Here is a 23,569-nt window from a genome sequence, read left to right as displayed (position 1 = left end):
CAGATCATCACACGGAAACCACTAGCTCACTTTCTTGCCTCTTTTTTATGCTCTTTTATCTCCAGCTATGTGATGCACACAGTCCTGGCCACCCATAGAATGCAAAAGAAAATGGGAATAATCAGACTAGGGCTTGATCCAGACAGGCTAGCCTTTAATCCTCCATGACCCAATCGACAGTTCACTGCTTGTCCTTCCTTGGACCACTTTTGGTAGGTCCACTGCATGCTGGTATTTTAGAGATGCTCTGACCAAGTCATGAAGTCCTCACAGTGTAGTCCTTGTCAAAGTCCTACAAACCAAAGTGCTTGCCCTTTTTTCCTGTTTCAAAAACTTCAGTTTCAAAAACTGACTGTTCACTTGCTGTTCCATTTCTAGTGTTATCAACAAATAGTTTGGCTCTTCTTACAGCTTATTACAGAAGCCAACATGAAAGGTTGGCATAGATGGACAGAAGTCTATAAATATCTGTTCTGTGTATGGAGTTGGTGGTATCTTGTTCTCATGTTTAGTTTTTTTTAATGTTTTTTATATATAGCTACACAGTAATCGAAGAGCAAAGGTGTGGCTGCATTGGTTTCAGGGGTAAAGCACTGTCAGACGTTGGAGTGTCAGTGAACTGCTGTGTGAGAGACCAAGCCCTGAAATGCTATCCGGGAGCTTGTCTCTGATCTAGAGAGGGATCAATTTTTGGCACAAATATATTCTTACCTACCAGATTTTCAATCTAATGGGGGTTCTAGCTACCTACTATATTGGGGGCGGTCTACCTACCAACAATATGCCTACTTAATGGACTACTCTGCCTCTACTTATCGACAATCTACCTACTATATGGGGGACTACCTACCCATTAGTTGAGGACACTTAAAAAGACTACAACTGTGTAGGGATCCCTATTACAGTGAAGAGCCTCATAGGGAGTCCTGTTATACTGTGGGTTCACAAAGGGAGCCATTAGTAGTGTGTAGGGGCACTATAGTACCTAGGGGGGCATTATAACCATTTGGGGCACTATGTTTGGGAAGAGATGGGGAGGGTGTTGGAGAAGCAAGGAGTCTACAATGTTTGTCTAGCAAATTCTTTAGGTTGTGTTTAAAAGAAGGCATCATGGTGGTCTAGGCCAGATGGAGAAGAAAAGAGAAAGTAAACTATTCTAATCAGAGAAGATGCTGGATGCAACAGTACTGTTAATACTTGTACCATCTCCAGAGAATGTGTAGAGATGGTATAGATGGTACCTGTACAAAGATTAATATTGCCCCTGTACAGTCATCATATAGTGGTAGCACTATTAGGGCAATATTAATCTTTGTACTTTGGTTTTTATACAGTAACAGTATGGTGATGTTATTAAGGCATTATGCTGATAAAAGTATGGTAATCTGATCATATGTGATTAGACTATGGTGGTACTATTTTTTTCTCATGTAGTGTTCTTATTGGTAATATTGGGCTTGGTAATCTGTTTGGTGATATTATTTGTTTCTTGCATAGTATTCAATATTATCATACATAGAAAATTTACTTATAGTTATGTTGTCTTTGATGGGCAACACAAATCTTTATAGACCAGATACAGTTGCCCTATCAGTGGTGAGGAGAGGTTAAATGTCAGAGAAGTTCTCACTGTTTCCAGCTGAATTATCAGAGAGGACACAGATTTAGATTTTGCTGGCCAGTCAGTTAACCTAAATGGTCAGTGCAGCACCATTTTTATTAAGAGCCAAGGAACATACTTAATTCACCCAAGTCCAAGAATAAGTGTAAACAAGTCACACAAAAAACGTGCACCAGGATGCATGCCACTAGGGGACCACAAATACTCCCTGCTTCAACCTAGGCGTTAATCAGCCTGCGGAGCCATATAAAAATGTAATCTTGCCCATGCAGGGGGTTGCAGGGAGGTGAGGAACCGAATGGCCACACATAGAAACAAATAACAAACTGCAAACAGCTCTCTCTCCCACACTCCAAACACCTGCGCCCGGACTGTCCGGCAGCGAACCCGGACCAAATGCAGTAATCAGGTTGCTTCATTGGAGGATCATAGGACACACAGGTAACAGGACAAACGCCAACACGTTTCGGATCTTGCGGGATCCTTAGTCATGGCATAGTACACAATTAAAACAAGAAACTTTATATACTCTAAAAACATTATGTGTAAATTATGTCACACTCAAGAGGTTTAGATGGAAAATGTGGATACTGTATCATGTCCAGAAACAATAGGAAAGAGAGAAAGGGGAGAGAAAAAGAAAATAAGGTAGGAATGAATGAAATACTACAAGTTTAAAACGTCAGAGACATATAACAAATATCTTTATATAGGTTGTTAGTATGTTAAAATTAGATCATGTCTCTGATTCATTCCTTTAGGTTCTCTAGTTTCCAGTACAAATATCCAATAAGACTCTCTGTTAAATAGCTTGCGTCTTAAATCTCCTCCTCTAATGTTAACGCATAATGGCCCTTATTTACTAAGAGTGGAGTGTAGGTTTCTTTGTGGGTTTTAATTCCCTACAATTTATTTTCCACGGTATTTACTAAGGTTTCCCTACATTTTCCAGTTTCCCTACACTTTGCTTTTTTTCTGTGGAAACTTAAGTAAATATGTTGGGATTTTGTGAAAATGTCGGGAACAAGCCCCTTTTCTGTGACCACGCCCCCTTTCCCCGATGGTAACGCCCCTTTTTCGGGTTTTCTTAGCAAAATGGAGAGTTAGTCGGGATTTTTTCAATTCAGGCGCAATTTCAGGTGCAAATTCAGGCGCAGACAGAATTTCACGCGCATATTCTGGCACAGACAGAATTTCAGGCGCAATGCGCCCGAAACTGGCGCACAACCAGACAAAACATGTTGGGTTTGCAATAGTAAATGAGGGCCAATGTGTTCCCATTATGTTTTTCACGGAAATGTTGAGACAGAGCTGATATATTAAATTGTTCATTACTGGCATCAGAAATATGAAGTCTGATGCGTGTTTTAAGTGGGTTTGACGTACAACCAACATATTGGCAGCGGCATACTGTAAAGACAGCTTAACCCCTTAAGGACCAAGCCCATTTTGGCCTTAAGGACCAGAGCGTTTTTTGCACATCTGACCACTGTCACTTTAAACATTAATAACTCTGGAATGCTTTTAGTTATCATTCTGATTCCGAGATTGTTTTTTTGTGACATATTCTACTTTAACATAGTAGTAAATTTTTTTGGTAACTTGCATCCTTTCTTGGTGAAAAATCCCCAAATTTGATGAAAAATTAGAAAATTTAGCATTTTTCTAACTTTGAAGCTTTCTGCTTGTAAGGAAATGGATATTCCAAATAAAAAATTTTTTTGATTCACATATGCAATATGTCTACTTTTTGTTTGCATCATAAAATTGATGAGTTTTTACTTTTGGAAGACATCAGATTGCTTCAAAGTTCAGCAGCAATTTTCCAATTTTTCACAAAATTTTCAAACTCGATATTTTTCAGGGACCAGTTCAGTTTTGAAGTGGATTTCAAGGGTCTTCATATTATAAATACCTCATAAATGACCCCATTATAAAAACTACACCCCCCAAAGTATTCAAAATGACATTCAGGTCAGTGTTTTAACCTTTTAGGGGTTTCACAGGAATAGCAGCAAAGTGAAGGAAAAAATTCAAAATCTTCATTTTTTACACTCACATGTTCTTGTAGACCCAATTTTTGCAAGTGGTAAAAGGAGAAAAATTTTACTTGTATTTGTAGCCCAATTTCTCTCGAGTAAGCACATACCTCATATGTCTATGTAAAGTGTTCGGCGGGCGCAGTAGAGGGCTCAGAAGGGAAGGAGCGACAAGGGGATTTTGGAGAGAACATTTTTCTGAAATGGTTTTTGGGGGGTATGTCACCTTTAAGAAGCCCCTAGGGTGTCAAAACAGCAAAAAAAAAAAAAACACATGGAATACCATTTTGGAAACTAGACCCCTCGGAGGAATGTAACATGGGATAAAGTGAGCCTTAATACCTCACAGGTGTTTCATGACTTTAGCAAATTTAAAAAAAATAAGTAAAATTTGACCTAAAATGCTTGTTTTCCCCAAAATTTTACATTTTTTAAAAGGGTTATAGCAGAAAATACCCCCCAAAATTTGAAGCCCAATTTCTCCCGATTCAGAAAACACTCCATATGGGGGTGAAAAGTGCTCTGCTGGCGCACTACAGGTCTCAGAAGAGGAGTAGTCACATTTGGCTTTTTGGAAGCAAATTTTGCTCTGGGGGCATGCCGCATTTAGGAAGCCCCTATGGTTCCTGAAACTAGACCCCTCGGGGAACGTAACAAGGGGTTAAGTGAACCTTTATACCCCACAGGTGTTTCACGATATGTAAAAAAAATAAATTATTATTTTTACCTAAAATGCTTGTTTTCCCAAAAAATTTACATTTTTAAAAAGGGTAAAAGCATAAAATACCCCCGAAATTTGAAGCCCAATTTCTCCCGAATACGGCGATACCCTATGTGTGACCCTAAACTGTTGCCTTGAAATACGACAGGGCTCCAAAGTGAGAGCGCCATGCCCATTTGAGGCCTAAATTAGGGACTTGCATAGGGGTGGACATAGGGGTATTCTACGCCAGTGATTCCCAAACAGGATGCCTCCAGCTGTTGTAAAACTCCCAGCATGCCTGGACAGTCAGTGGCTGTCTGATAATACTGGGAGTAGTTGTTTTGCAATAGATGGAGGCTCCGTTTTGTAAACAGTGGCGTACCAGACGTTTTTCCTTTTTATTGGGGAGGGGGGCTGTGTAGGGGTATGTGTATATGTAGTGTTTTTTACTTTTTATTTTATTTTGTGTTAGTGTAGTGTAGTGTTTTTAGGGTACAGTCGCACGGGCGGGGGTTCACAGTAGTTTCTCGCTGGCAGTTTGAGCTGCGGCAGAAAATTTGCCGCAGCTCAAACTTGCAGCCAGATACTTACTGTAAACCTCCGCCCATGTGAGTGTACCCTGTACATTCACATTGGGGGGGACATCCAGCTGTTGCAAAACTACAACTCCCAGCATGCGCTGACAGACTGTACATGCTGAGAGTTTTAGTTTTGCAACAGCTGTAGGCACACTGGTTATGTATCACTGAGTTTGTGACCTAACTCAGTGTTTCACTACCAGTGTGCCTCCAGCTGTTGCAAAACTACAACTCCCAGCATGTACGGTGCATGCTGGGAGTTGTAGTTTGCAACAGCTGGAGGCACACCGGTCGTGAAACACTGAGTTAGGTAAAAAAAAAAACTCTGAGTTTCACAACCAGTGTGCCTTCAGCTGTTGCAAAATTACAACTCTCAGCAGTCACCGACAGCCAATGGGCATGCTGTGAGTTGTAGTTAAGCAACCAGCAGATGCACCACTTCAACTCCCAGCATGCACTTTAGCTGTTTGTGTAAGCTGGGAGTTGTAGTTATACAACAGCTGAAGGTACACTTTTCCATAGAAAAAATGTGCCTCCAGCTGTTGCAAAACTATAAGTCCCAGCATGCCCATAATGGAATGCTGGGAGTTGTGGTGGTCTGCTTCCTCCTGTTGCATAACTACAGCTCCCAGCATGCCCTTTTTGCATGCTGGGAGCTGTTGCTAAGCAACAGCAGGAGGCTGTCACTCAGCTCCAACTGCTGCTCCCCAGGTCAGTCCCTCGCCGCCGCCGCTCCTGGGGCCCCAATCGCAACAGGGATGCCGGGGATCGGGGTACTCAGCTCTCGGGGTTCACGTCCCGCACCCGCTCACGTGCTCCGGAAGAGGGGCGGAGCGGGTTGCGGGAGTGACACCCGCAGCAGGTGCCCTGATTGGTCGGCCGGTAAACCGGCCGACGAATCAGGGCGATCGTGAGGTGGCACCAGTGCCACCTCACCCCTGCTGGCAATGGCTGTTCGGGGCCGTCAAAGACAGTCACTGGAGACCCGATTGACCCGGAATCTGCCGCAGATCGCTGGACTGAATTGTCCAGCGATCTGCGGCCATCGCTGACATGGGGGGACATAATGACCCCCCTTGGCGATATGCCGCGATGCCTGCTGAACGATTTCAGCAGGCATCCGGCTCCAGTCCCCAATTGGCTAGCGGTGGGGACCGGATTTCCCACGGGTGTATGGATACGCCCTGTGTCCTTAAGGACTCGGAATGCAGGGCGTATCCATACGCCCTGTGTCCTGAAGAGGTTAATAAATAACTGAAGAGGTATTACAATTAATATAGCTTGCCTGTACTGTAAGATTCCAAAAAATCCAATGTCGATATGTGGGAGCAAGTAATGCATTTTCTGTGACCACATTTCCATGTTCCCGGGGAATGTAACCATGTAGGATTTGTGCGTTTTCTATTGTTGTCCAGATATAAACTAGGGGATAATGTGGATCCCAGTGATGGTTTCCATCTGGAAACTATTTTTAAATGTGATTTGTCTACATGTTGTAAAGCTACATCAATTTTTAAGATGGGTAGGTATTTTTGGATTATATTTTTAATAGCATGAAATGGTTTGCTATAGCTAGTTACAAAAACTGGTAATCTTGTTTTATCATTGCTAGATTTAGCACGTAACTGTTTTTTACTCTCAGTGATCAAAGATTCCCGTTTCAATTGTTTTGCCCTTCTATAAGCCAGGACTAAATTATGTTCTTTATAACCTCTAGCTATGAGTCTATCATATAATAATTTTGATTCCTGCTCAAAAAGGTCATCGTTGGAACAATTTCTTCTGAAGTGGACCCATTCGCCATAGGAAATATTCTGTACCACATATTTGGGTGGCATGAGTTCACTTGTAAGATAGTGACTCCTTTCTATATGGTTGCATGATCACTTTTTTACCTTCAGTCTTAACCTCAAATGAAGATGTTGCACATAACTTAACATCTAGAAAGGGAATACTGGATTTGGAAAATTGAGCTGTAAATTTCAGATTTAAATCATTATTATTAATGTAAGAAACAAACTCATGAAAACCACTTTCTGAATCCCTCCATACCACGACAAGATCATCTTTATATCTCCCAAAATATTTTATTTTGAAGAAAATGGATTGTTATCTGAAAAAATATAATTTTCCTCCCAAAAAATCATGGGTGCAAATGATATTTTGCACCCATCGATGCTCCCCTGATCTGAAGGAAGTACGGTATTCGCCATTAAACATAAAAAAATTGTGGGATAACAAAAAAATCAGTGGCTAAAATAATGAATTCCTTCAGATGATGGGGAGTAATTGCTATGTGAATTGAGATGATGGGATAATGCTAACAACCTTGTTGTTGTGGTATGAAGGGATAAAGAGCAGTAACATCACAGGTTGTCCAAGAATAATTTTCCCCTATCCAAAGGATAGGGGATAAGATGCCTGATCGCAGGAGTCCCGCCGCTGGGGACCCCCGTGATCTTGCACGCGGCACCCCGTTTGTAATCAGTCCCCGGAGCGTGTTCACTCCGGGTCTGATTACAGGCGACCACTGAGCCGGCGGCGTGTGACATCACGCTCCGCTCCTCAATGCAAGCCTACGGGAGGAGCGTGATAGCTGCAAGCCTACGGGAGGGGGCGTAGGCTTGCATTGAGGGCCGGAGCGTGACGTCACACGCCGCAGGCCCGGTGGTCGCCGGTAATCAGACCCAGAGCGAACACGCTCCGGGGACTGATTACAAAAGGGGTGCCGCGTGCAAGATCAAGGGGGTCCACAGCAGCGGGACTCCCCCGATCAGGCATCTTATCCCCTATCCTTTGGATAGGGGAAAAGATGTGTAAGCACCGGAGAACCCCTTTAAGTGGTTGCAAGGGAAAATCAAGCCAGTCTCCCAATCTCTCCCCAAGTGAACCTATGCCGGCCACAATGGGCAGAAGGGGAGGTAGAAAAAACTCTTTGTGTAACTTGGGAAGAGAATGGAAGACCAATGTAAAAGGATTCTCCACATACAAATATTCTTTAAGTTTTGTATCAATAACTCGCGTAGCAACTCCTTCCTCCAATAATTTTTGGAGGGTGGACTGGCATGACTTGGTGGGATTAGCAGATAATTATTTGCATGTGGAAGCATCACTAAGCAATTCTAGATTAAGTTTGGAGTATAGACCTGAGTCCAGGAGAACAACCGCTCCTCCTTTATCAGCATTACGTACAATTAAATCGCCATTGTATTTTATTTCCTGGAGGACAGTTTGTTCTGCTGGACTCAGGTTGCCATGGGAAACGAGTTTATTAAGATCTCAGTGCAGGCTAACTAGATCTCTTTCCACTAATTCTTGAAATGTATCTAGGTCAGTTGTTCTGGACATTAGTGGATAGAATCTCCGGTTGGGAATACGAAACAGAACTTTTCTCATCATAATAATCATTAGACTCAAGACTGAGAGTATGCAACAACAAAGTGTTATATTGATCAAAAAAATCTGTACATATAGCATGTTCAGCAGTACAAGTAGTGCTCACCTTATTCCCTTTCCCTCTAGATTCATCACACAAAATAAAATGTGAAATGTAAAATATGTGTAGCTCACTTAGGATAAAAGAAATAATGTGCTTGAGGTTAAAGGTGTTGCCTTCACCCAAAAGGCCTAATGTAATATGTAGAAATTATAAATAAAAAATATTTATGTGAACCAGTCCTCAAAAGCACAGGGGAGAGAAAAAGGAAAAGACTAGTGGAGATGGGATCCAAGAAATGGTCTTTATTATATAAAAAGGATATATATGACCAATCGCCTAGCAGGGCCCTTGCTAAAGGCGAATGGAATATACTGGGTAAAAAATAGATATAATAAAAAATACAGAATATAGTAGGATTAAAATGAGATAAATATGATGGGTAAGTAGCACCAAAGAAAATTCATTAATTAAATATCTGCTGCATATATCAGGAGAAAACGTTCTCAGTCCATGTAATTCATAGGGATATTTCAATGAAAAATCCACAAGAAATGTCCAGAATGAAAAGTCCCAATTAGTTTGGGTGTGTCCGGAGTAACGGTATATGGTAGTGAGTGTAGCGACAATAGCTACAATAGGAAATTCTTGGACAGGTAATGCAGACAATGTGGCAAACACTGTCAGCGATGAAGATGTCAAGTCTCGGTGCACAGCACCACTCACCCTCCTTTGGAGTCCTCAGGTCCGGGCTGGCACGGCTGAGTCCGGCACTCTGGATATCAATGCCCGCCTGGGTGGTATGCTGGGTGAATGGCTGAATCTCCGGGGGTCTGAGTGTCCTGGGCTGGCACGGGAGGCGTCCGGCCTTGGGGAGGATGATGTCCAGGAGTAACTCTGCCGACCGGGGCTGTGAGAGGATGCAGGTAACAGGTGGTGCGGATTGCACGTATGAATAAGGTGCTAACAGCGCGCGTGCAGCAGTGGTCCCGGAATCGTGGGCATCCAGCTGTTGCAATTGGAATATGGCAGATACAGTCTATTTGAAGTGATATACACTTATGGATAAGGTGCAGATAATGGGCTAGACGCGTTTCAAGGCCGCGGGCCTTTTCTTCAGTAGCTATAGGTGTGGATAAAGGGTGGAAATGCTGGTTTTATATAGTCTCCATGCAGTGATGATGTAATACTAATTGGAAAAGAGGAAAAAGTGGAGACTGGAAGTTTCAGGTATGTTGTAAAATGGGTAATGGATCCAGATAGAAAATGGGAATAGGGAAGAGAAGAAAGAAAAGAAAACATAGGGATAAAGATGGTGAATTAGATATGAGTCAGGAGAAAAAATAAATAGATAAATAAATAAAAAAATAATGGTCATTGGGTATGTGTAGAGATGCACTATGGATCAAGACTATAGTGGAAATCATAAGAAAAAATATGAATAGTAAAATTCTTAAAAGGTGTGTGAAAAAATAAATAAAAATAAAAATAAATAAATAAATATTTTGATAAAAAAGTGAACAACTGCAATGCAAGATATGATAATGTATTGATAATGATGTAAATGGTACATATGTAGTTTATGGTGTGTATAGAAATTAAAATTATATAAAGTTAAGCCACAGTGGGAATGGATTAATTGATGAAATTTAGTAAAAATGTATATAAAAATTAATTGATAAAAGATAGAAATTAATTAATAAAAAATATGAAAATGGATGAATATGATATAAAAAAATATAAAAATGTAAAAAAGCAGGAGGAGGGCACTTCAAAGGAGAGGTTCATAGCCTCCCCAAGACTATCCACAGAACATGTCTATGAACCTCTCCTTTGAAGTGCCCTCCTCCTGCTTTTTTACATTTTTATATTTTTTTATATCATATTCATCCATTTTCATATTTTTTATTAATTAATTTCTATTTTTTATCAATTAATTTTTATATACATTTTTACTAAATTTCATCAATTAATCCATTCCCACTGTGGCTTAACTTTATATAATTTTAATTTCTATACACACCATAAACTACATATGTACCATTTACATCATTATCAATACATTATCATATCTTGCATTGCAGTTGTTCACTTTTTTATCAAAATATTTATTTATTTATTTTTATTTTTATTTATTTTTTCACACACCTTTTAAGAATTTTACTATTCATATTTTTTCTCATGATTTCCACTATAGTCTTGATCCATAGTGCATCTCTACACATACCCAATGACCATTATTTTTTTATTTATTTATCTATTTATTTTTTCTCCTGACTCATATCTAATTCACCATCTTTATCCCTATGTTTTCTTTTCTTTCTTCTCTTCCCTATTCCCATTTTCTATCTGGATCCATTACCCATTTTACAACATACCTGAAACTTCCAGTCTCCACTTTTTCCTCTTTTCCAATTAGTATTACATCATCACTGCATGGAGACTATATAAAACCAGCATTTCCACCCTTTATCCACACCTATAGCTACTGAAGAAAAGGCCCGCGTCCTTGAAACGCGTCTAGCCCATTATCTGCACCTTATCCATAAGTGTATATCACTTCAAATAGACTGTATCTGCCATATTCCAATTGCAACAGCTGGATGCCCACGATTCCGGGACCACTGCTGCACGCGCGCTGTTAGCACCTTATTCATACGTGCAATCCGCACCACCTGTTACCTGCATCCTCTCACAGCCCCGGTCGGCAGAGTTACTCCTGGACATCATCCTCCCCAAGGCCGGACGCCTCCCGTGCCAGCCCAGGACACTCAGACCCCCGGAGATTCAGCCATTCACCCAGCATACCACCCAGGCGGGCATTGATATCCAGAGTGCCGGACTCAGCCGTGCCAGCCCGGACCTGAGGACTCCAAAGGAGGGTGAGTGGTGCTGTGCACCGAGACTTGACATCTTCATCGCTGACAGTGTTTGCCACATTGTCTGCATTACCTGTCCAAGAATTTCCTATTGTAGCTATTGTCGCTACACTCACTACCATATATCGTTACTCCGGACACACCCAAACTAATTGTGACTTTTCATTCTGGACATTTCTTGTGGATTTTTCATTGAAATATCCCTATGAATTACATGGACTGAGAACGTTTTCTCCTGATATATGCAGCAGATATTTAATTAATGAATTTTCTTTGGTGCTACTTACCCATCATATTTATCTCATTTTAATCCTACTATATTCTGTATTTTTTATTATATCTATTTTTTACCCAGTATATTCCATTCGCCTTTAGCAAGGGCCCTGCTAGGCGATTGGTCATATATATCCTTTTTATATAATAAAGACCATTTCTTGGATCCCATCTCCACTAGTCTTTTCCTTTTTCTCTCCCCTGTGCTTTTGAGGACTGGTTCACATAAATATTTTTTATTTATAATTTCTACACAAAATAAAATGTCTCTGAACCGTGAGATTTCTGGCCCAATGATTAATGTCCAAAATAGTAGAAAATAAATCAAAGTTGCATGATGGAACAAAATTAAGTCCTCGACTGAGCAAAGATAGCTGAGCAGATGAGATAATGTAACTTGATAAGTTGATGATGGAGAGACTGAGGCTGGGTTCACCTCATGTTTTTCCCCATACGGGAGTGCATACAGCAGGGGACAGCTAAAAACTTGTGCTCCCGCATACTGCTGTATGCGGTCCCGTATGTAATTCATTTCAATGAGCCGACCGGAGTGAACCGACGGTTTTAGGTACGGTAGAAAACCGCATACGGGGAAAAATGAATTACATACGGGACTGCATACAGCAGGATACGGGAGCACAAGTTTTTAGCTCTCCCCTGCCGTATGCGCTTCCGTATGGGGAAAAACGTGATGTGAAACCAGCCTTACTTGGCTGGTGTTAGGGATCTCCGGTTGTAGCGTCGATCTTCTATGTTTCCATCCGGCTCTCCTGCAGCGTCCTTTGGGTAATGCGAAGTGGTTGCCTGAGCAGGTGTAGAAGCAGCTTGCAAATTACCAACTCCCACTCTCACTTCTTGGTAAGTATTCTCATTATCAGAGAAACTTACTCTGCATTTCACAGATTTTTTCTTGTTGGAATTGCATTTTTGCTGTGATTTATGTTCTGTTTTCAAAATAGAATGTGGGGTGCAGGCATATGATTTTGTGTAGCCCAAGTATATACTGTATCCCTTTGGTAATCGGAAGAATCACGTTTGAACTTGCCTCTTTTTTTTCCATGATAATATTCTAATGTCCAACAATCTTAAATTTATTTTTTTTCGTTTTTGAGAATTGTATACTCTGAGGTGTGTTCCAATGGCTTTAGCTGGTTTTCAATTTTATTGAACTTCTTTTTTTAAGTGTAGAAAGCTCCAGCTCTTCTTCCTCCACAATATATCCAATCATTTTTTAGAACACTTGGATAGAGCTTTATTTGTATACTTTATCTATGTACTTGTCCTCAAATTGTGGTGAGAATGTTCTGATAGGACGTTTCTTTAGGCAGAGACCTCTGGGAACCATATTCTTAGACAAATATGTGGAAAGAGTGGTAAAATCCCACTATAAACGCATTTCTTTGGTCTGAACAGTCTCGAGACATCTAATGAGCGTTATGAGTTCTTGTGGGGGCGCAGGGTTGACTTAAAGTGTAGTACTTTGAAACACCATACGTGCTTTATCTTTTCTATCCAGTTTTTGTGGTAGTTGTAGCAAACTGTCACTACCCCCCATAGCACCCTCACTGTCCAGTAAAAGTGTATCCATGATGAATAAAAGGTCCTTACTTTGTTGTCCTGATATCGGTATGGAGCTCTTTTCTCGCTGTCCACGTGGAAACAAATAACAAACTAATGCACTCTGCTACTCCCCCTCAGCCCAGCCCCATATAAATTAGCAGGAAGCTGCACAGGTCCCCTTCTTTCTGGCAGCTTCCCAGTCTGACTGGGAGCACATAGTAAGTGAGCTTTTTCACCTTGTTCACACTGGTGTGGTGCTGTGCGGCGTCCATTGCTGTCGTGTCTATGGGGAGGTGCGGCCCTGGGACTGGTTTGAGTGGCATTGGGGCTGCTCTGCCAGTGGGGCATACCCCTGTGGGCACTGGTGTTGCAGCGGTGGTGGTCACCGCCCAGTGGTACGCCACTTTATGCTAGGGACGTTAGGGGCCCACTACTTACAGGTGGCCATGACGTGGCTAGTGGTCTTGAACTTCATGATCATAAAGTACACTAACAACCTGTTAGTTTAATAAATGTTGCTGAGAAGCATTAGATCATTGTGCATGTTGTGGATGTGCGACCATGTCTGTTTTCTCTATTTGAAATAACAAACTAATGGCCACACATACCTCCCCTAGGCCGGCATGAGGGACACCAAGAAAGGCTACCACATCTAGACCGATCCAAGTGAACAAACAACACATAAAATTGGCACAGTGACAAACAAAAATAGAATAAATATGGCAGGACATATGGCAGGATCTATGAAAATTTCTCAGATCCTAGCCAAAAGGCCTGGAATCAGGAGGTGAAGTGCCAAAAGGTGAAGAGTTGGGGTGTAGTGCATTCACTCAGTGGGTTCTGTCACCCAGTGAGTTTTGGCACCTCAGTGTCACCACTCCCCCAGGGCTCTACACCCCCAGCCCAATGACCAGAGCGGGAGGGCGCAGGGGGTTGCTGTCAAGCAGATTCCTCAGAACCAGCCCTAGAATACCCTGTACACCTGCCCCCTCCATAGAACACCCATCCCCACTAGTGGCCTGAGTCCCTAGACCACTGATTAGAACAGAGACAACACTTGATCTTAGCCTAAGGACAAGGCAAGGAGTGGGGGATTACTAGAAGCTGCAGCCCCTCTCTATGTTTGGAGCTACAGCTCCTTCCACCTGACAGCTGCTGATGTACTTCTTGCTGTCTCTACTCATTTTAGGGACCAGCAAATGAACAGTAATTTTATAAGAGCTGCTTCATGAAAAGATGAATAAATACATCCTTGTTATCAGGGTCTAACTATGGCTGCCCTCAGCGTAACATAAACCTAGTGACAGTTACCCTTTAAAAGTGCTTACACTCTCCTGTATAGAGACTGATTGGCAAGACCTTGTCTGTGTCTTTCTTCCCTCTTTCTAGCATACAACTTCCTTGGGTGGTTGTTAACAGCTCAACCCCATGCCTTTTCAGCCAGCAAATCACCACTGCAGTCTCTCCTTTGCATACAGACATAGGACACGTCTATTAACACAGTATCTGCCATATTTCATGAACAAAAATAAATTATATATATATACAGAGTGTGTGTGTGTACATCAAAGACCGGAAATTATGTGTCAATAGGTGGCAGCTGAAACTTGTTTAGGAACAGTTGGGCTGTCCGTTTCTTATCGAGTCATGTCATGTGTATATTAATATTCTCTACAGGATGACGGTGAGGCAGTTTTGCTTTTTGGCAGCTGACAAACTATTTTTAACTTTTGCAGTGTTGAGTCACACTTTCTGCTGACTTCCCTGTTTAAGGGTATGTTTACACTGCGGAATTCCGTGAGCAGAATTCTGCGCAGTGAACATTCCTATTAGTGTGAACGGGTCTTCCGCGAGACCGTTCACACTTCGGAATTCCGCCGCTGAAATTATTCCGCACAAAGAAAGAACATGTTATTTTTTGCGTGGAATTCCGTGAGCACTTGATACCCGTCAATAGTGACGGCGCAGCGCCCCGCCGCCTGACGGAATCTCTTCTAGCGGAATTCCACCAGCAGAGATTCTGCAGTGTGAACATTCCTTTAGATGGATGAATTATACTGAGCATTTCATCTCATCAGAATTGCATCTCATCTGTGGAGCAGGATGGTTTCCAAATATAGGCCATTAGCCAGTCTTGGGTGGTTTTAGCTGTGTGTTGTGGATCCATGACCTGTGACTGAGACCAAGGTATGCACACTGGGCAGCACATTTCAATCCAGAATGCCTTAATAGTCTTGATAAAAACACCCACAAGTGGCTAAGAACAAAACATGGGATTACTGTGAAGTGTCCTTCTATGAGCCCCGATCTGAATTCTATTGAATATCTGTGGAAGGAGCTAAAACATTTAGTCTGGAGAAGACACCTTCACACCTGAGACATCTGGAGCAATATCTTATAAGGATTGGGCCAAGATACCTGGAGACAAGTGCAGAAGTCTCACTGAGAGTTACAGAAATCACTGGATTATAGTGACTGCCTCAAAAGGTTGTGCAACAAAATGTTAAGTTCAGGAACCATAATTTTTGTCCAGGACAGTTTCAATATTTTGTTTTTTAACCCCTTAAGGACTGGGGGTTTTCCGTTTTTGCATTTTCGTTTTTTGCTCCTTGCCTTTAAAAAATCATAACTCTTTCAATTTTGCACCTAAAAATCCATATGATTGCTTATTTTTTGCGCCACCAATTCTACTTTGTAATGACGTCAGTCATTTTGGCCAAAAATTTACGGTGAAACGGAAAAAAAAATCATTGTGCGACAAAATTGAAAAAAAACCCGCTGTTTTGTAAATTTTGGGGGCTTCCGTTTCTACGTAGTACATTTTTCGTTAAAAATGACACCTTATCTTTATTCTGTAGGTCCATACAATTAAAATGATACCCTACTTATATAGGTTTGATTTTGTCGTACTTCTGGAAAAAATCATAACTACATGCAGGAAAATTAATACGTTTAAAATTGTCATATTCTGACCCCTATAACTTTTTTATTTTTCGGTGTATGGGGCGGTATGAGGGCTCATTTTTTGCGCCGCGATCTGAAGTTTTTAACGGTACCATTTTTGCATTGATAGGATTTATTGATCGCTTTTTATTCATTTTTTAATTATATCAAAAGTGACCGAAAATGCACTATTTTGGACTTTGGAATTTTTTTGCGCGTACGCCATTGACCAAGCGGTTTAATTAACAATATATTTTTATAATTTGGACATTTCCGCACGCGGTGATACCATATATGTTTATTTTTATTTTTATTTACACTGTGTTTTTTTTATGGGAAAAGGGGCGTGATTCAAACTTTTAATAGGGGAGGGGTTAAATGATCTTTATTCACTTTTTTTTCACTTTTTTTTTTGCAGTGTTATAGCTCCCATAGGGACCTATAACACTGCACACACTGATCTTCATCATTGATCACTGGTTTCTCATAGGAAACCATTGATCGATGATTCCGCCGCTTGACTGCTCATGCCTGGATCTTAGGCACTGAGCAGTCATTCGGCGATCGGACAGCGAGGAGGCAGGTAGGCTGTCCTGTAAGCTGTTCGGGATGCCGCGATTTCGCCGCAGCGATCCCGAACAGCCCACTGAGTTAACCGGCAGCTTTTACTTTCACTTTTAGCCGTGCGGCTCAGCTCTGAGCGCGTGGCTAAAGGGTTAATAGCGCGCGGCGGCGGGTCCCGGCTTCACTATGACGCCGGGCCCGCCGTGATAGGATGCGGGGTTACCGTGTAACCCCGCGTTATATCACGGGAGCAGGACCAAGGACGTACCTGTACGTCCTTGGTCCTTAAGGGGTTAAAATGATTTTGTCGAATCACAATTTAAAAGCAAAGTCAGATTTTTTTTAGCAGTTATTTTTAGTACATTTTTATTCATTTTTACTTTTGTCAGTTTTAAGTTATTTCAGGGAGCATTGTGGGTTTTTCATGTCTATAAGGGAAGTGTACCAATAGTTTTGTCCACGTCTGAAGTATCTGTCAATGTACTATAGGCGGCCAGCAGGTAAAGTGGTGGAAGGTAGATATGTGGATTTGGGGTGCAATGCAGGGTAGATGTAGGGCAGATGTTATGGCCCAAGGGACAGATGGTATTAACCCCTTCTTGTTGTGATGACAGGGGGTGGTTTAGCCTTAACCACCCGAAGGTAATACCACTGATCCTGGGTTAGGCAGGGGCAATGAAGACACTAGAGATGAGCAAAGTTACAGTGATTCAATTCGTCACGAACTTCACGGCTCGGTAGTTACTTACTTTAGCCTGCATAAATGAGTTCAGCTTTCAGGTGCTCCGGTGGGCTGGAAAAGGTGGATACAGTCCTAGGAGAGATTAAGGATAACGGCAGCTTTACTGACGCAAGACAGGTGATATAGTCTTTGCAGTACAGCCAAATATCCCAGGGAGGTGACCAGTGACACAGGGCGACCTCGCAGGCTTGCTGGCACTTGGCAGTAGTTAGACTGACTTTAGTGCAGGCCACGGTGACTACAGATGGACTTGACTTGACAGAGATGGTGACTGACAATAAGATGACTTGACTTACTGATGACCGACTTGTGGCTGCAGGACTTTAGGCTTGAGGCCTCCAATGCTCTGGACACAGGCTTTTGGCTGCAATCTCTCTCTTAGTTGACTGGACTTTACCTCAGGAACTAAGAGAGAGATTGCAGCCCCTCCCCTGGTTATATAGGGGGGCTGTGTAAGAGCCCATAGGTCACTTGGGGGGTCACCTGGTCACTGGAGCCCTATGGGTAACAATCGTGGTACAAACATTAAAGCAACAGTACATTAAATGAGGCAAACCTATATATATAATGGGGTATGCTGCAGGGGAGCCCTGGGGACATGCAGGGACTCTGCCTGACAGGGCAGGAGGACAGTACAGGGCCACATCATCCCATACTAGGACATCACAGATACGTGCCAAATAGGTTGCTGTATCCACTAGTAAACTTCCAGGGTTGTCAAGGAGGCTGAACCGACAGTCTGTTTCGGCATTTCCATGGAGCTAAGTTGCAGCAAAGAAACTGCAATATATGTGCCACCGAAGTCCCAGGTTGGGTGGGGAAAAAGAGCATTTTTAGTCAGTAACAGTAGGTTACTGGCCTGTGCATAGTTAGCATAGCTGCTATGCAGCTTAAAAGGGCCCTTTTTCTGGAACGGCTGTAGTGTGGGTGGGAGGCCGTTCCCATAGTCCGGTCCGGGCTTCACTGGACCTCTTGAGGTCTTTAAGGTCTGCTGCTCCTAGACAGGGCTGCCATCAGAAATTTTGGGGCCCCTTACACAGCTCAAGTTCTGGACTCCCCCATATAGTTGGTGTAGGCCCCTTTGTCAGTAGTTGTCCCCATATAGTTGGTGTAGGCCCCTTTGTCAGTAGTTGTCCCCATATAGTTGGTGTAGGCCCATTTGTCAGTAGTTGTCCCCATATAGTTGGTGTAAGCCCCTTTGTCAGTAGTTGTCCCCATATAGTTGGTGTAGGCCCCTTTGTCGGTAGTTGTCCCCGTATAGTTGATGTAGGCCCCTTTGTCAGTAGTTGTCCTCATATAGATGATGTAGGCCTCTTAGTCAGTAGTTGTTCCCATATAGTTGGTGTAGGCCCCTTTGTCAGTAGTTGTCCCCATATAGTTGGTGTAGGCCCCTTTGTCAGTAGTTGTCCCCATATAGTTGGTGTAAGTCCCTTTGTCAGTAGTTGTCCCCATATAGTTGGTGTAGGCCCCTTTGTCGGTAGTTGTCCCCGTATAGTTGATGTAGGCCCCTTTGTCAGTAGTTGTCCCCATATAGATGATGTAGGCCTCTTAGTCAGTAGTTGTCCCCATATAGTTCGTGTAGGCCCCTTTGGCAGTAGTTGTCCCCATATAGTCGGTGTAGGCCCCTCTGTTAAAGGGAATCTGTCACAACCTTTAAATGCACCCAGGGCTGTAATCATGTCTCTTCATTCCTAATTACATCTACATAGGTGTAATTGACAGCCAGAGCATGGTGGAATTTTCTTCTGCTCTCTTCCATGTGACCAAAAGCGTAGGGGCAGGTGCACAGCACTTTACTGAATGCTGCAGAAGCAGTACATTTGGGTTATTTCCTGCATGTGTACGTGTATTTTTCAGGACTGAAAAGCGCAGTACAGTGGAAACTGACCCAAATGTACTGACTAGTTGTTTATGTTTGGGTAATTAAAGCTAATACGCATGTAGCCCCATGATCACATTGGGGAGAGGTTTATCAAAAGCTGTGTAGAGGAAAAGTGGTGCAGTTGCCCATAGCAACCAATCAGGGCCTTTAAAACAAAAAAGGATCTGATTGGTTGCTATGGGCAACTGCACCATTCTATCTCTGCACGGGTTTTGATAAATCTCCCCCACTGTGACTGTCTGCTGACATATACATGTATTATAGGGTGAAATTGTGATGTCAGTAGGCCCAAAAACACAGAAAACTAGGACGATTTATTCCTTTACTGATGCTTTCCTGCACCTCAATGTAAACTATTACCAGATCCAGGAGTCACAGATCTGAGGAGAATCCAGGAGTTCCAGTGTCTGCTGCTTCTCTCATACTCAGTGCTTGTGTTGCAGGCAGGTTAATGTTTCCCCTTCTTCTGTGTGTGCTCACCCGTGACCTCCTCCGGGTTCTATGTTCAGACACACAGCGACTCCCGTGCGATCTGTTGCACCCCTCATCTAAGGCTGCAGAGTACGGATCTATGTAAACTAGAAGCCAGAGCACAGCAAGAAGCTTACCCCAAGTGCGGAGCAGGCCATAGGCAGGGGAGGGACAGAGCACCACAATTGTGGGACAATGGGGGAGACTTCTCAAAACCTTTCCAGAGGAAAAGTTGCCGAGTTGCCCATAGCAACCAATCAGGTTGCTTCTTTCTTTTTGCAGAGGCCTTGTTAAAAAAACGCAAGAAATGATCTGATTGGTTACTATGGGCAACTCAGCAACTTTTCCTCTAGAAAGGTTTTGATAAATCTCCCCAAGTGTGCTGCTGAGCAGCAATGTGAGGCCCAGGGCATAACTCCCGGGTCAGCGGGCATACCCTGAAATGCGGGACAGTCCCATAGGATCTATAGGGAGGTATAATGATGATTGCATCAGCCACCTGGCGGCGGTTGCTGTTTTAGAGTGGTATTGCCCGATGGCCCAAAGGAGGGTAAACCTGAGGAGGTGTATTGTGCGTGACAGTGACTGACTGTACAGAACAGTCAGTAACTGTATGTTTGGGTAGTGACAGCCAGCGGGCCCCCCCCCTGGGGGTCTGGGTCCCTTACTAGGGTACTGATTGCACCCCCTTGATGTCGGCCCTGCTCCTAGACCTCAGGTGAGGACAGTGTGAACCTGAGGAGTTGTTTGCCATATCTTCCACATTGTGCTACAAGCTGGAGCACACAAAGTTGCCCTGGGGATCAGGATAGAGATAGACTGGCATTTCAGCACCAGGACTAACCCCACTCTACATGGTCATGTATGGACTTTAACCCCTTAAGGACTCAGGGTTTCTCCGTTTTTGCACTTTCGTTTTTTCCTCCTTACCTTTTAAAAATCATAACCCTTTCAATTTTCCACCTAAAAATCCATATTATGGCTTATTTTTTGCGTCGTCAATTCTACTTTGCAGTGGCATTAGTCATTTTACCCAAAAATGCACGGAGAAACGGAAAAAAAAATCATTGTGCGACAAAATCGAAAAAAAAACGCCATTTTGTAACTTTTGGGGGCTTCCGTTTCTACGCAGTGCATATTTCGGTAAAAATGACACCTTATCATTATTCTGTAGGTCCATACGGTTAAAATGATACCCTACTTATATAGGTTTGATTTTGTCGCACTTCTGGAAAAAATCATAACTACATGCAGGAAAATTTATACGTTTAAAAATGTCATCTTCTGACCCCTATAACTTTTTTATTTTTCCATGTACGGGGCGGTATGAGGACTCATTTTTTGCGCCGTAATCTGAAGTTTTTATCGGTATGATTTTTGTTTTGATCGGACTTTTTGATCACTTTTTATTCATTTTTTAATGTTATAAAAAGTGACCAAAATACACTTTTTTGGACTTTGGAATTTTTTTGCGCGTACGCCATTGACCGTACGGCTTAATTAATGATATATTATTATAGTTCGGACATTTACGCACGCGGCGATACCACATATGTTTATTATTTTTTTTTTTACACTGTTTTATTTTTTTTATGGGAAAAGGGGGGTGATTCAAACTTTTATTAGGGAAGGGGTTAAATGACCTTTATTAACACTTTTTTTTTTCTTTTTTTTTGCAGTGTTATAGGTCCCATAGGGACCTATAACACTGCACACACTGATCTCTCATCCTGATCACAGGCGTGTATTAACACGCCTGTGATCAGCATTATCGGCGCTTGACTGCTCCTGCCTGGATCTCAGGCACGGACCAGTCATTCGTCGATCGGACACCGAGGAGGCAGGTAAGAGCCCTCCCGGTGTCCGATCAGCTGTTCGGGACGCCGCGATTTCACCGCGGCGGTCCCGAACAGCCCGACTGAGCAGCCGGGATACTTTCAGTTTCACTTTAGAAGCGGCGGTCAGCTTTGACCGCCGCTTCTAAAGGGTTAATACCGCACATCGCCGCGATCGGCGATGTGTGGTATTAGCCGCGGGTCCCGGCCGTTGATTAGCGCCGGGACCGACGCGATATGATGCGGGATCGCGGCGCGATCCCGCTTCATATCGCGGGAGCCGGTGCAGGACGTAAATATACGTCCTGCGTCGTTAAGGGGTTAAGCTGGAGTCACGTTTTTGTTTGTTCTGAGTTTAACCGCTGATGTTAAGCCTTCGGCTAGAATTCCACTGAGGTTTTTTCCCCCCAGTGAAAACGCCTGAAAAAACATCCAGGAAACCTGCCACGGATTTTCCTTGCGTTTTGGCAGTTTTTCTGGTGTTTTTCCTGGTGTGTGGAAACAGCCAGTTTTGTCCCATGTGGTAGTTTTCTCACTGTCTTCAGGTACCACTCTGTGGGTCGGATGCTGAGCGCCCGGTCCACAGAGTGGAGGAGTGATGTATAGCATACAGTATATAGTATACAGGGGGGGCATAGTGTACCCGTGTATACTATACAGGAGCCGGGAATCCTGTCACCAGACTGACAGGACTCCCTGCTCCTATAGCCCCTTTGGGCAGTATACAGTATATACAGCTATAGATAACTGTATATAGTGTATACAGAACACAAGGTCCACTTACCATCCTCGCTCCCTGTCCCCATCAGGTCCGTGTAGCTCTGCCCCCTAGTGATGATGTCATTAGGGGGGCAGAGCCACATACGGGAGCCAGGCTAGTAAGTCTGAAGCTCTGTTCACATTGTCCGTTTTGTATAATGTGAACAGACCCTTCTGGCAGTTTCTACCCAGACAGGGAGACTCCAGCTGTTGCTAAACTACAACTCCCAGCATGCCCAGACAGCCAAAGTTGTAGTTTTGCACCAATTGGAGGCTCCCTGTTTAGGGAGACATTGCAATATGGGCGCTCTTCCCAGCGGACAGCGCCGAAAATGTACTAAGCTATTTTTTGTGTTTTTTTCTTTCTTCTCGTTTCAGATCCTTGTATACAGAGGATTACGGTGGATGAACGGTTTTATTTTCTTTTAATAAAATGGTTATCGAGGGCTGTGGGGGAGTGTTTTTTAAAATAAAAGAATTTTTCCAATGTGTTGTGTTTTTTTTTAATAGAAATTTCAGGCTTAGTAGTGGAAGCCGGTCTTATTGACGGAATCCATTACTAAGCCAGGGCTTAGCGGTCGCCCCAAAAACAGCTAGCGCTAACCCCCAATTATTACCCCGGTACCCACCGCCACAGGGGTGCCGGGAAGAGCCGGTACCAACAGGCCCGGAGCATCAAAAATGGCGCTCTTGGGCCTAGGCGGTAACAGGCTGGCGTTATTTAGACTGGGGAGGGCCAGTAACAATGGTCCTCGCCCACCCTGGTACCGTCAGGCTGTTGCTGTTTGGTTGGTATTGTGCTGAGAATGAAAATACAGGGAACCCTATGCGTTTTTCATTTATTTATATATATAAAAAACAACGCATAGGGTTCCCCGTATTTTCATTTTACTATTTACTATTGACTTTTTGATGAAAAAATGCAGTGCGGGAAAATTGGCGTTTTTTACGGCGTTTTTGCAAAAAAATCCTCCGTGGAATTCCAGCCTTCTGCTGAACTCTTATGTTCCTGCTGGTTTGTTTTTAACCCCTTAAGGACGCTGGGTTTTTCCATTTTTGCATTTACATTTTTTCCTCATCACCTTCTAAAAATAATAATGCTTTCAATTTTGCACATAAAATTCCATATGATGGCTTATTTTTTGCGCCACCAATTCTACTTTGCAGTGACATTAGTCATTTTACAAAAAAATCCACGGCGAAATGGGAAAAAAATTAATTGTGGGACAAAATTGAACAAAAAATGCCATTTTGTAACTTTTGAGGGGCTTCCGTTTCTACGCA

General features: G+C 42.8%; 1 long non-coding RNA gene across 1 annotated transcript in view; it reads right to left on the bottom strand.

Annotated features, from left to right (window-relative positions):
• LOC130356711 (uncharacterized) overlaps positions 1-17,400 on the bottom strand; it is a 43,691-nt gene extending 26,291 nt beyond the window's left edge. The window contains exon 1 of the long non-coding RNA XR_008888970.1: positions 17,346-17,400. This is a non-coding gene — a long non-coding RNA (uncharacterized LOC130356711). The remainder of the gene's footprint in view (positions 1-17,345) is intronic.
• Between the last annotated feature and the right edge of the window lie 6,169 nt (positions 17,401-23,569).

This window comes from Hyla sarda, chromosome 2 (assembly GCF_029499605.1).
Source record: "Hyla sarda isolate aHylSar1 chromosome 2, aHylSar1.hap1, whole genome shotgun sequence".
Classification (NCBI taxonomy): domain Eukaryota; kingdom Metazoa; phylum Chordata; class Amphibia; order Anura; family Hylidae; genus Hyla; species Hyla sarda.
The sequence above is the reverse complement of the archived record's forward strand: the minus strand, read 5'-3'. Positions and strand labels throughout refer to the sequence as shown.